General features: G+C 41.3%; 1 protein-coding gene across 2 annotated transcripts in view; it reads left to right on the forward strand.

Annotated features, from left to right (window-relative positions):
• Positions 1–4,396: 4,396 nt before the first annotated feature.
• Positions 4,397–13,689, forward strand: part of NFKBIZ (NFKB inhibitor zeta) — a 34,203-nt gene continuing 24,910 nt past the window's right edge. For both annotated transcript variants that reach the window (XM_017869530.1, XM_017869528.1), the window contains exons 1-2: positions 4,397–5,526; positions 6,949–7,024. The gene's annotated coding sequence lies outside the window, so the exon portion shown is untranslated. The remainder of the gene's footprint in view (positions 5,527–6,948; positions 7,025–13,689) is intronic.

Consider the following 13,689-nt stretch of genomic DNA (forward strand, 5'->3'; position numbering starts at 1 on the left):
ATTTGGGCATAAAAGGCACACCCATTCTCTCATGCTTGGAAGAAGCTGCTCTTCCTACTGGCTATCTAAGAAGAATGGAATTATTAATTTTATTTGACTTATTAATTTTAAATGAGTTTAGTTAATTTGGGATCATTTAGTAAGTACTCTTCTTTTTGAGCTATGATAGATTATAGTCTAGTTTAAGTTGCTCCTAAGTAGACAGATGAAGAAGCTAGGGAGGGCCTTAGAGAGGAAGACAGATGCTTGAAGTATGAACGATACATACCTTTAGAAGAATGGGTCAAATAATTTGCATTTTTAATTTAGAATAGGAGGGCCTCAGATCTTACTTTCCTATCCTTGAGGAACACCTTCAAGTTTTTAAAGTATTTTATGGGGAAAGAAGATTTTAATTGTTTCTGAGTCTAATGAGGCAATAAAATATATTAAAATAGTTTAATTTTAATGGTCCTTATGCTTTACAGTACCTAAGGATCACTTGTAATATCTGACAAAAATGAAGAATTAAGAGTCATGGCAGGGTGTGGTAGCTCAAGCCTGTAATCCCAGCACTTTGGGAGGCCAGGCAGGAGGATTGCTTGAGGCCTGGAGTTTGAGACCAGCCTGGGCAACATGGTAAGATCTCGTCTCTACAAAAAATAAAAAATGATCCAGGCATGGGCCGACAGTCCCAGCTACTAGGGAGGCTGAGGCAGGGTGATTGATTGAGCCCAGTGGTTCAAGGCTGCAGTGTGTTATGATTGCGCCACTACACTCCCGCCTGGGCAATGGACAAGAGATCTTATCTCTAACAAATTTTGTTAAAAAAAGAATTAAGGCCAGGCGTGGTGGCTCCCACCTGTAATCCCAGCAGGGATTACAGTCTTGGGTGGCTGAGGTGGGCAGGTTGCTTGAGCCCGGAAGGGGCTTGAGCCTGGGTGCCATGGTGAAACCCCATCTCTACCAAAAAATATAAAAACTAGCCAGGTGTGATGGCACTCACCTGTAGTCCCAGCTACTTAGGAGGCTGAGGTGGGAGGATCACCTGAGCCCAGGAGGCAGAAGGTTGCAGAGATTGCAGTGAGCCTTGATTATGCCACTGTACTCCAGTCTGGGCAACAGGGCAAGACCCTGTCTCTAGAAAAAAAGAAAAAAAAAAAAAAAAAAAAGAGGGACCATGATGCCTCTGGGATTTCTGGAACCAACCTTTGTGGCAACTGCTTAGTGATTCTGATGCAATGGTGGTATTCCACACTTGAAGAAACACTAAGAGAAGAGGTAAGCTAGAATGAGGGAATAAACATGGCTTGTTTATTATTTCAGGGGATTTACCAATAACTGGTTTAATTCTGTTCATGATCCAGTAGTATAGGTGATATTAGCTCCATTTTATAGATGAGGAACTCAAGTTTAGATTTGAAATAAGGTACTTGAAAAAAGTCCATATCCCTTTTCAGCTAAAATTGTGAGACTTTCATAAAGAAGGGTTTGTATTTATTTATTTGTTTTTGAGACGGAGTCTTGCTCTTTTGCCCAGGTTGGAGTGCAGTGGCATGATAGGGCTCACTGCAGCCTTGACTTCCTGGGGTCAAGCGATCCTTCTACCTCAGCCTCCTGAGTAGCTGGGACTACAGGTATGTACCACCATGCCCAGCTAATTTTTGTATCTTTTTGTAGAGACTAGGTTTTGCCATGTTGTCCAGGTTGGTCTTAAACTCCTGAGCTTAAGCCATCTGCCCACCTCGGCTTCCCAAAGTGCTGGGATTACAGATGTGAGCCACTGTGCCCAGCTGAGAGTTTTTATTTTCATGAAAGAACTTCTAGACATTTCCTCAAGGATTTGTAAAGGAGGCTGAGCGGTAATTTTCCCAGGAGAATTTTAAAAAGAAAGAGGGCATTGCTTCTCCAGTGGTTTGGAATGCTGCCACTTGATTGTGCAAATGCTTTCTTATGATCTTGTCTAGTTTCTGTTATTTTTTGATTTGGTGACATAGCTCTTAAAGATTTGGTGACACAGCTTCTTGAGGTATTCTCAGTCACTTTCATCTCTCTTTAAAAAAAAATTTTTTTTAACAACTTTTAAGTTCAGGGGTACATGTGCCAGTTTGTTTCAAGGTAAACTTATGTCATGGGGGTTTGTTGTACAGATGATTTCATCACCCAGGTGTTAAGCCTAGTACCCATTAGTAATTTTTCCTGATCTTCTCCCTCCTCCTACCCTCCACTCTCCAATAGGCTCCAGTTTGTGTTGTTCCCCTTTATGTGACCATGTGTTCTCATCATTTAGCTCTCACTTATCAGTGAGAACAACTTTCATCCCACATCTGATTTGTCTTTCTTCACTCTGGTGTGGAAATTTTGATAGAGATTCCTATACCACTTAAACATTTCCCAGAATATTTAGATAGAATAGTTTCTTCTGAAAAGTTTATTTCAGGCTAGTGCCATATGGTTGTGAATATTAGCATGGTAGCCAAATAATAGTTTGTTTTAAATATATATTTCCCAGTATAAATATAAGGGACATCATAATTTTTAAAAACTATAAAATCTAGAAGAAAAATGTATGGATAAAATCCATAATTCTATCATCTGAATGCAATGAACATTAGCATTTAGGTATATTTTCTTGCAGGTTTTTTAACCATATAGTTATAGAGAATATGTAATTTGAGTCTGTTTTTTACATATAAATATTTTTCTATGTTAAATAGTCTTCATAAGTTAATTATAAAGATCTACTTAATAGTACTGCTACTGTAGTTTTCATTATTAGATAAGTTGATCATTATGGTTGGACATTTAGGTTTACAATATTAAAGCAGTGGGCCGGGCATGGTGGCTCACGCCTGTAATCCCAGCACTTTGGGAGGCCGAGGCGGGTGGATCATGAGGTCAGGAGTTCAAGACCAGTCTGGCCAAGATGGTGAAACCCTGTCTCTACTAAAAATACAAAAAAATTAGCCAGGCATGGTGGCAGGCGCCTGTAATCCCAGCTACTCCGGAGGCTGAGGCAGAGAATTGCTTAAACCTGGAGGGGCGGAGGTTGCAGTGAGCCGAGATCGCACCACTGCACTCCAGCCTGGGCGACAGAGCGAGACTCTGTCTCAAATAAAATAAAATAAAATAAAAAGCAGTGGTTTATATCAATTTCAGTGGCTTAAAATATGAATTTCTATTTTGGAATGACAGAATTTAATTGTAGTGAATCTCATGTTTCAGAACTGAGATGATTGATTTGATGCTATTTGTGATAGAACTCATGATAAAGCCTTTCTATGCAAATTACATTTTATAGAATTATTCTACCAAAAGTCACCTTTCTTTAGTGAATGTAAAACTGACCTTTGGTGTTCCAGTATGATTCATTTTGCCATTCTGAATAACTATCATTTTAATTAAGACCACTTAACTGACACTTCCTGGATTCAATTATTAAGTTTCAGATTGAAAGTTGATCCAGTTTAATAACTGAATCCAGTGTCACATTTATCAATCTGAAAACTTAGTTTGCAGATTGGTAAATCAGGGTGCTTGACAAGAATAAATATGGTAAGTCTTTACATATTCATGTGTTACATGCCAGAAATGAGTCTGTTTCTGGACCCTGTTCAGGGAAATAGTGATCACCGAGAGAGGTACAGGGAAATAAACACCCAAGGGAAATGACAGAAATAAGCCTCCCCAACTTTCTAAAAAACTGCTCAGCATTATCTCTGTGGGTTCTGGGTAAATTCAGCTTTTTAACCTCAGCTAGTCACTAATGCCAGAAATTCCACTTTAAGTGTATTTATTTTCTTGTGTTAAGCATTATTCTACCTGGTTTATGTCTACAATGTAGTATTAGTGTACTTAGGATTCTTGACACCTCAGTGTGCAAATAAATAAAATTTTGAAGTTGTTTTTCATTTGAAGGTGAGACCACAGCCCCTTGAGTGCTAAGGGGACCTGGGAATCCTAGGGGAGTGGAGGTGGTGGAAGATAAGAGGATGATTGAGGGCAGGAGTTTAAAGGACACAGAAGCTAGGAGAGCACTGTACTCCACCAACTTCAGTCTAACTTGTCTCTTAAAAGTGCTTTTATATTTTAACTTTTTTAAAAAGTGTGGTCCAGGCACGGTGGCTCATGCCTGTAATCCCAGCACTTTGGGAGGCCGAGGTGGGTGGATCACCTGAGGTCAAGAGTTCAAGATCAGCCTGACCAATATGGTGAAACCCCGTCTCTACTAAAAATACAAAATTAGCTGGGCATGGTGGCACATGCCTGTCATCCCAGCTACTCAGGAGGCTGAGGCAGGATAATTGCTTGAACCTGGGAGGTGGAGGTTGCAGTGAGCCCAGATCATGCCATTGCACTCTAGCCTGGGCAACAAGAGTGAAACTGTCTCAATAAATAAATAAATACATAAATAAACAAAAAATAAAAAAGTGTGAATTTAAATATATTTATATGTGTGTACATATATTTTCTTTTTTAATCTTCTGGTTAACTGAGGGGCTATTGGTCCTCTTTTAGTTTTAAGAGTCTAATAATGTGTACATCTAATGCCCATTCCAACTGGATTGTAACACTGCTTGGGGAAGATAACTTAAAAAAAAGTAGTACTGAGATTACAGCAGCTGGTGTCCTAAATGGAAAAGAAGTGAAACTAAATGTCATAGGAGAAACCCTTTCGGTGTTCTGCAGTGGTTCATTTACTGTTAAATAATCTACCCCATTACCATTCCCCTTACCCCTTGAAAATAAAGTGATCTTCATGTTACAGGACCATTGCTTTATTTATGCCACAGATTCCTTGTCCTTTAATTAGTCAATGAAGGCACATGATAGCGATACTACTTTTTGATTGCCATATTGTAAAAGCTGTATTGTAACTCCCTCCACCCGCCCACTGCACCCCCACGGTTAGGGGCCACACAGAAAAAGTGAAATAAGATGAAGTGCATCTGATGAGAGGCAACTCTAACGCCCATCAGGAGATTCACTAGGACATTTTAAAAGGACATCTTTAAGGAAAAAGTTTTGTCTGGAGATGTTGCGTCTGATTCCTCCCTGCGGCTCCAGTCCAGGTCTTGGAGCCGGCCCTCGAGGGGAATGTCCGGGACTCGGGTCGGTACCTTTTTGGCCTGGGAATTTCCAGTGTGCAGAAAAAAATCCACAAACCTAGTCCTCGCTACCCCCTCCCTGCCTCCTCTGGCCGTTCTCAGTGCCCACGCAACCCAGTTCGAACGAGAGGATGACCGTATTCTGTATTTTAGAAAACAGGCTCTTAGCTTCCCCCGCCCCCTTCCTCACTCGAGTGGTGAACTGAAAGCGAATGCTATAAAGGGCGCCAGTGCGAGGGGCGAGCTTCCTCTTGCCACGAGGTCAGATGGCGAGTTCTTAGAGAAAAAGGCTGTTAGCTGCTGCTTATCATGTAACCTCAAAAGGAAACTGATCGTCTTTCTCATGCTGTCACGTACTTGGGTTATTATCGCTGATTAGAGCTGGAAACAATTGATTTCCTCTTACGTATTTGTTTGACTTGACTCTTCAAACACAAAGGTATATTTTTATTATTTGATGTTTTATTAAAATAAATGCTAAGATTTTTTTTTTTCTTTTTCTTTCCTATTCCCATAGTCAGATTCTTAACTTTGGAGTCACTCTCTTGTGTTTGAGTAGCCATACTTGCTTTGGGGCAAAATATTGGGGGATAGTTTTTTGGAGAAAGAACATCTCGGACGTTTTTGTAGTTTAGTAATAGCAAGAATCATGTCTGTTTGCTTTAAAGGCCCGGGAAGGACTAAGATACTAATGGAGGAGATCGATAGAATGCGTGATGAAGTATCATAAATCTAATGTAACACTGTATCTTCTGTCAGTGACCTAGAACTATGATATCCCGAGGCAGAAGCCTTCCAGGAGATGTGATGTGTGGGTTTAGAGGTGTACTTTCCCACCAAGCATAGACATGAAACTATATGGGAAAATATATCAGAGTAAATTGAAATACTTTATAGCATGCCCTCATTCATTCTTACATTACTTCTGTAAAATTAAAATGTATGAATAGCCATTTTATGAATGAGGAAAACCTGAAATTTGATGATTTGACTGGACCCCCAGATTCATGATAATCTGTATATGTTAAGGGGTTTGTCTGAATAAAAGCATGTTTCTAAATAGAATGGATTAGAGATTCTTTTCATTGGGATTAGTGAATTTGCTGTAGTGGCTGAAGGTGCTGTCCAAAGAGGATGACAGTTATATAAATTTTAAGCATTTGGTAATATATATTCCCTCTATTTAAATCTGACATCTAAATAAATATTTGGCTGGGTGGAATATTTTTTTGCTTCTGTTAGACAGTGGGTTGTTTAAACAATAAAAGGAGAGAAAAGTTTCCAAGTCTCATTCACCACCCCACATAATCCCAGATGGAGCAGGGCATCAGCCACACAGATAATCTAAACATGCAGATAACCCTGCAGTCTTTTTATTTGGCTTCAAAATACAATGTATAGTCCACCACCCCTCCCCACCGTCTTTCTAACATCATCCTGCTGAGGTCAAAGACACAGTTGGGGAGGGTACAGGCGTGGAGCACTGCGGTGGCAGAGGAGTCAGTCTGAGAGGAGTTAGCACATGACATCAGTGCACAGCGCAGATGACGGGAAACATTTGGCAGCATCCTTTCCAGTGTGGAGGTGATGACCAAGGTCAGCATAATCCAGCTGTTCAGATACAGACTTTTCCTCACTGAGGAAAAGGAAGCAAACCCTTCTCTTTTCTTGCCTTGAAACAGACCCTACTCTCAGAGGGCAAAAGAAACCCTTTCAGAAGCTACAAAGCCATGGGAAGCATTACTGAGGGGAAAGATTTTCTAATTGTTCTGAGACCAACAATGAATTGCTTCTGAGAACACCATTTTCTTTTGACTCATAGCTGACACTGAACTGGAGGCCTCTTAATTTTTTCTCCCAGGTTAACAGGAAGATCTCGAGGGCCCTGGCTGAACTTCACCTTTTGGCTTTCTTGGCCTGATGCTGAACTCCCGAGGGTGAGAAGGGCTGATATTTCTAAACGAGTAGCATCCAGGTGTTACCTAGCCCCTGGCTGATGTCAAAGAGGGTGGTGGGATTTTTCTAAGATTCTTTTCTTAAATTAGCTGTTTTTTTGAAGTTGCTGTAAAATTGCTATGAATTTTACTTATAGGCATTTTACTGTGATTTCATGAGAACTAAGTTTGTGTGTGTGTGTGTGTGTGTGTGTGTGTGTGTGTGTGTGGCTTAGTAGTATTTTTTTAAACCAATTTGTTGAATTTCCACTATTTTCCATAGCGGGAGGACATATGAATACATCTAAGAGGGAAAGTCAGCTCTCTGATTACTGACAGTTTCAGGGTTAAGTAATCTTTAACAGGCTTGGAGAGCATCATGCCCCCTCATAGTTTTGGTGAAGAGGCTCCTTAAAGCTAGCATATGTGGTTTCTGATTAAAGCACTTTCTGTTCCTTTAATTTGGGATTGTCTGTGAAGTAAAATACCTTCCTTTCGAACGTAGTGAATGAAAATATTTACTGCCACTGATGGAGTTAGTGGATTGGGAATGAACACTTATTAAACACTTGTTTTGGGAGCTTACCAGCAAGATCTCATTTAGCCCTACAGCATTTTAGGTAGCTGTAATTAGTTTTATTTTATTTATTTATTTTCATAACTTCAGCTGTTACTTTAGATTCAGGAGGTATATGTGTAGGTTTGTTACCTGGGTATATTGCGTGATGTTGAGGTTTGGGGTACAACTGATCCCATCACCCAGGCCCTGATCATAGTGATTTTTCAGCCCTTGCTTGCCTCCCTCCCTCCCTCCCGCCTCTAGCAGTCTTCAGTGTCTTTGCTGCCATCTTTATGTCCTTGAGTATCCAATGTTTAGCTCCCACTTACAAATGAGAACATGTGGTATTTGGTTTTCTGTTCCTGTGTTAATTCACTTGGGATAATGGCCTCCAGCTGCATCCATGTTGCTGCGAAGGACATGATTCTATTCTTTTTTATGGCTGTGTAGATTTCCACAGTGTATATGTACCACATTTCCTTTATCTAGTCCACTCTTGATGGGCGTCTAGGTTGATTCCATGTCTTTGCTATTGTGAATAAGTGCTGCAATGTACACACAGGTGCATATGTCTTTTTGATAGACTTCACCACGACAAATGGTGAATTCTGTCATGGTTATATTAAACAATAATCACAATGCTACGTTCTGTATACATGATATCAAATATCTGAACTAAACTTATCAAAATACTGTTAATTACCTAGATGTTATATCTATAAAATGCCAACCTCCAGATATTTGAAGACATTAAAAATGATTTTTTCACTGTTTGTTCAGCTATTTAGCAACATGCAGGCACTTTGAATATTGGTAGAAGACTTTTGGATACATTTTAGCATTGAGTAGTTTATGTGCATCCCCAGTCCTCTGACTGTTTCAGTCAAGTTTGCTAGACAGCCTACTACTGTGAATCTGTGGAGGGTCTGATACTGTAAATCATGCATTCTCAGAGAGGCTGATATGATCTACAAGAGGGCAAAAATTGGTTCTTCAGGGAAAAATCTTAGCTATTACAATGGTTTGTGACCCCGAAAGGGAGCATAGTACATAATAGATATACAGTATATCTGTGGTATTAAACTTTCATCGGGGGATGATTAGGAAAAAGATGTCTAAAAAGACTCCGTAGTGGGTCTAATACTGAAAGAATGGTTGAGACATTCCGTTATAAATGCTCTGCATGTACTTATTCAACTGAGGTCAAAATATTTTTCTGTGGTTTGTTGTCTTTTTGTGTCTTGCTTTGTGTCTACATCCTCATTTTCATGGATTTTAAAAGTACTGGTTTCCAGAGGAGGAACAACATTTTAGTTTCTTTTCTTTTCTCTTTTCTCCTCCTCCTCCTCCTTTTTCTCCTTCTCTTTCTTCTCCTTCTCCTCCTCTTCTTTTTCCTCTCTCTCTCTCCTTTCTTTCTTTCTTTTTTTTTGATACAGAATCTCCCTCTGTCACCCATGGTTGGAGTGCAGTAGCCTCATCTCGGCTCACTGCAAACTCCGCCTCCCGGGTTCAAGGGATTCTCATGCCTCAACCTCCTGAGTAGCTGGGACTATAGGCACATGCCACCACGCCTGACTAATTTTTGTATTTTTAGTAGAGATGGGGTTTCACCATGTTTGCCAGGCTGGTCTTGAACTCCTGACCTCAAGTGAGCCACCTGCCTCAGTCACACAAAGATTTGCTTTTTTTTTGTGAGACAGAGTTTTTGAGCCTCTGTCACCCAGGCTAGAGTGCAGTGGCATGATCATAGCTCACTGTGTCCTCTACCTTCTGGGCTCAAGTGATCCTCCTGCCTCAGCCTCATCAGTAGCTGGGACTACTACAGGTGCATGCCACCATGCCAAGCTTCTTTGTTCTTTTTTATTGTAGAAATGGGGTCTTGCTATGTTACCCAGACTGGTCTCAAACTCCTGGTCTCAAGGGATCTTCCCACCTTGGACTCCCGAAGTGCTGGGATACAGGTGTGAGCCCCCATGCCTGACTTTATATTTCTTTATTTCAGGAAAGTTTTATTCTATTGTATCCTTAAATGCTTTAAATATATTTTTTAAAATTGTGATAAAAGATACATAAGTTGCCATCTTATCCATTTTTAAGTGTACAGTTCAGTGCCACTAAGTACTTTTCATATTACAACTTTTGCCACCAGCCATTTTCAGAACTTATTCATCATCCCAAACTGAAACTTCATATCCATTAAACAATAGTTCTGCATTCCTCCCTCCCCCAAGTCCCTGGCAACCACCGTTCTACTTTTTGTCTCTATGAATTTGATGACTCTACATACCTTATATAAGTGGAATCATATAATACCTATCTTTTTATGACTGGTTTATTTCATGTAGCGTAATATTTTCAAGGTTCATTCATGTTGTATAAATGTCAGAATGTCCTTCCTTTTTAAGGCTGAATACTATTCCGGCGTGTGTGTAAGTGTGCCTGCCACACTTGGTTTATCCATTCATCTGTCCATGGACGCTTGGATTGTTTCTATCTTTTGACTGTCGTGAACAATGCTGCTGTGAACGTGGGTGTACAAGTATCTGTTGGAATCCTTGCTTTCATTACTTTTGGGGATATATCAAGTCATTCTATGTTTAATTGTTTCAGGAACTGCCATACTGTTCTACACAGTGGCTGCACCATGATGAATTTCTTTTTAATTCATTTTGTGCAGTATTTGGCAGAGTGCAGTGAATAAGTGTGTACACCATGAATATGTGACAGAAAATGACACGAAGTTCTGAGTAAATCTGCTGAATGATTCAGCACCACTATTAAAACAACGTCTCCTGTTTATTCACCCTTGCATGGCCACATACTACAGTGCACACACTTACGAAGATGTGCGTGGTTGGGAATAACTCCTATGAGAATCATTGAGGCAATGCACTTAGATTCCATGTGGGTCAGATCTTTTTGGAAATTTGGTCCACTGGCAGTAGAGTTCCACATCTTAAACCTAGGGAGGCTTGCTGGAGGTTTAAAAGGGCCAGAGCTACAAAGATGATCCACAGATGTGGGGATTAGGTCTTGTGAATGAAGATGAACTGAGGACACTTTGAAGATAGGAATTGTGTCAGTTCTGATTGTTGCCCTTCTCCTCCCCTTCCACACCCATTCCCTTACCTCTGCAGCATAGCACAGGGTGACTTCCTAAATTTTGGTTGAACAAATAACCCAGGATGGAAAAAAAATGAAAGGATGATTTATTTTTTAATCATAACAGTTGTGAAAAGTTGTTCTGAAGGCCATAAGAACTTTCTATGTTGTATCTCTGCTATGGGGAAAGGAGGTGCGTTTAATTTGAGGTGGAAGGTAAGAGTTTGAAGAAACTGAAAGTGATCACTGGGCAAGACTGCCAAATTTACCCTTGGAATTTCTAGTATCATGAGAGACGAACAGTCTGAAAGATGGCAGAGGCTGATATATCATGGACCTTCCCAACCCTGCTTTTTTGTGGTAAGGTTTCATATCTTGTAAACAGCCAATGAAAACAGTTGTGTATGTTTACCTCTAGTATTGAACAGTATCCAGCATTTAGATAAGAAAGGGATTGTTAAACCCAACACTAATGTCAAAATCTAGGGCAGAGTGACAGATTGCAGCCAAATTGTAGCAGGCAGGAGGTGGGCTGGGTAGTGATAATAATGTTAAAGGACATGCTTTCTCCACCCCACACCTCACTTAGGTTTGTCGGCTCTCCAGACTTCATGGTTGTTCATTTTTGGGAGCCTCTCTTAAAATGCAAATAACCTTTAAGAAGGGTTACTGTTGATGCCTTGGTGTGAATTAATTTTTAGATTCTTTCTTGAAATTTTACTGGATGAGAAGGGCACAGAGACTTCCCCAATCAGAGTGCAGATAAGGGGTGAAGTAGAGTGGCAGGAGCAGTGCAGTGAACCGAATGTGAAGGTTAAAATCAGACTTGGTGCCTCCCCCACTCTCCTTCAGTTGGCTTTCCTGTTTCTGTTCTTGGTGCCACCACTATAATCCTCAAGGCCTTGGAGTAACCTCTGACCCTCATCTCTCTTCCTCCCCTCCCCTCCCCTCCCCTCCCCTCCCCTCTCCTCTCCTCTCCTCTGCTCTCTCTTCTTTTTGAGACAGAGTCTCACTCTGTTGCCGAGGCTGGAGTGCAGTGGTGCTATCTTGGCTCCCTACAGTCTCTGCCTCCGGGGTTCAAGCAATTCTCCTGCCTCAGCCTCTGGAGTAGCTGGGACTACAGGCACCCACCACCACGCCTGGCTAATTTTTGTATTTTTAGAAGAGATGGGGTTTCACCATGTTGGCCAGGCTGGCCTCGAACTCCTGACCTCAGGTGATTCACCCGCCTCAGCCTCCCAAAGTGCTGGGATTACAGGCGTGAGCCACCACACCCGGCCCCTCCCCTCTCTTTCTGTGTTCAGTCTCTTGCCGGTCCTATAGATTAAATGTGTGAAATCTCTAAACAGTTCCCTTCTTTCCATGCCCAGGAGCACCACTTCAGTTCAGACCTCCAGTACCTGTCACATTGACTGTTGCAGAGTCTTTCCTGATCACTTGCACACAGCTGCCACTGTGATCGTGCTTTTACCTTGTTCGAAACCCCTGAATGGCTCCCCATCATATCAGCTGTCCACTGTTTGCAGGCAACATCAAGGCCCTGAAGGGTTCCAGACTTGACCCTGTAGTCCTCCTCTTCTCCTATGTTCTCTTCAAGTTGGGTCGATAGTCCAAAGAGGCCAAAATGCTTAACAATAAAGTATTAATTAGAACTTTGAAAACTGAATAATAATTATAACTACCATCATTGAGTGTATATTATATACCAGGAGTTGTGCTAGGCATCTTGTGACACTACCACATCTAACCTACTTACTGGCTGAATTCAGTTAATATACCCATTTTATGGATGAGAAAACAGTCTTAGAGAAGTTAATTAAAGCTGGATGGTTATTAAGTGAATGGAGCTTGGATTTGAACCCAGGTTTGTTTGACTTCAGAACCCCATGCTTTTAATCAAGGGGAGAAGAATATTACAGGCAAGAATTCTAGCTTGGGTAAAAATTTGGGGGCAAGAATTAGTGTGCTATTTTAGAAGATACTCATAAGGACTGCATGTTGAAGAATAGAGATAGAAGTATGATGGGATAATGTTTTAGTTGGCTAGGGCTGCCGTAATGCAATACCACAGGCTGGGTGGCTTAAACAACAGAAATCTGTTTCTCACTGTTCTGGGAGATTGGAAGTTCAAGATAAGGTCTTGGCAGTTTTGGTTTCTCCTGAGGCCTCTCTCCTGACTTGTACATGGCTGCCTTCTCACTACGTCCTCACATATGGCATTTTCTCTGTGCATGGACATCCCTGGTGTTTCTTCCCTCTTGTAAGGATGCCAGTCAGATTAGATGAGGACTCACCCCAACAGCCCATTTTAACTTACACTCTTTAAAGGCGCCGTCTCCAAACATAGCCACATTCTGCGGTACTGGGGGTTAGGACTTCAACATGTGAATTTTGGGGGGACACCATTCAGTCCATAACAGATAGGTTTGATGTAGCTTGATTTTAGAGGATGTGAAAACCAGGCACAGACATTTAGTTCTGATATGGAAGTTCACAGGGTAGAGTTGTGGTTCAGCAGGGGAAGACATGAATGTCATTGCTTTCTCAAGCAAACTTCCAGCTACTCTTAAACATAAAGGTAGTTAGACTGAGTAGAGTACTGAGGGGTGAATGGGAACCATTTTAGAGAGGGAACTATTAACACTTTTCTATAGTGGAATAAAAGAATTGAAATAGTCAAATCTTTTTTTTTTTTTTGAGACGGAGTCTGGCTTTGTCGCCCAGGCTGGAGTGCAGTGGCCCGATCTCAGCTCACTGCAAGCTGCGCCTCCCAGGTTCACACCATTCTCCTGGCTCAGCCTCCCGAGTAGCTGGGACTACAGGCGCCCGCCACCTCGCCCGGCTAGTTTTTTGTATTTTTTAGTAGAGACGGGGTTTCACCGTATTTGCCAGGATGGTCTCGATCTCCTGACCTCGTGATCCGCCCGTCTCGGCCTCCCAAAGTGCTGGGATTACAGGCTTGAGCCACCGTACCCGGCCTGAAATAGTCAAATCTTTAATTCCTCTA

Source organism: Rhinopithecus bieti, unplaced genomic scaffold, assembly GCF_001698545.2.
Source record: "Rhinopithecus bieti isolate Rb0 unplaced genomic scaffold, ASM169854v2 scaffold_4640, whole genome shotgun sequence".
In the NCBI taxonomy this organism is placed as follows: Eukaryota; Metazoa; Chordata; class Mammalia; order Primates; family Cercopithecidae; genus Rhinopithecus; species Rhinopithecus bieti.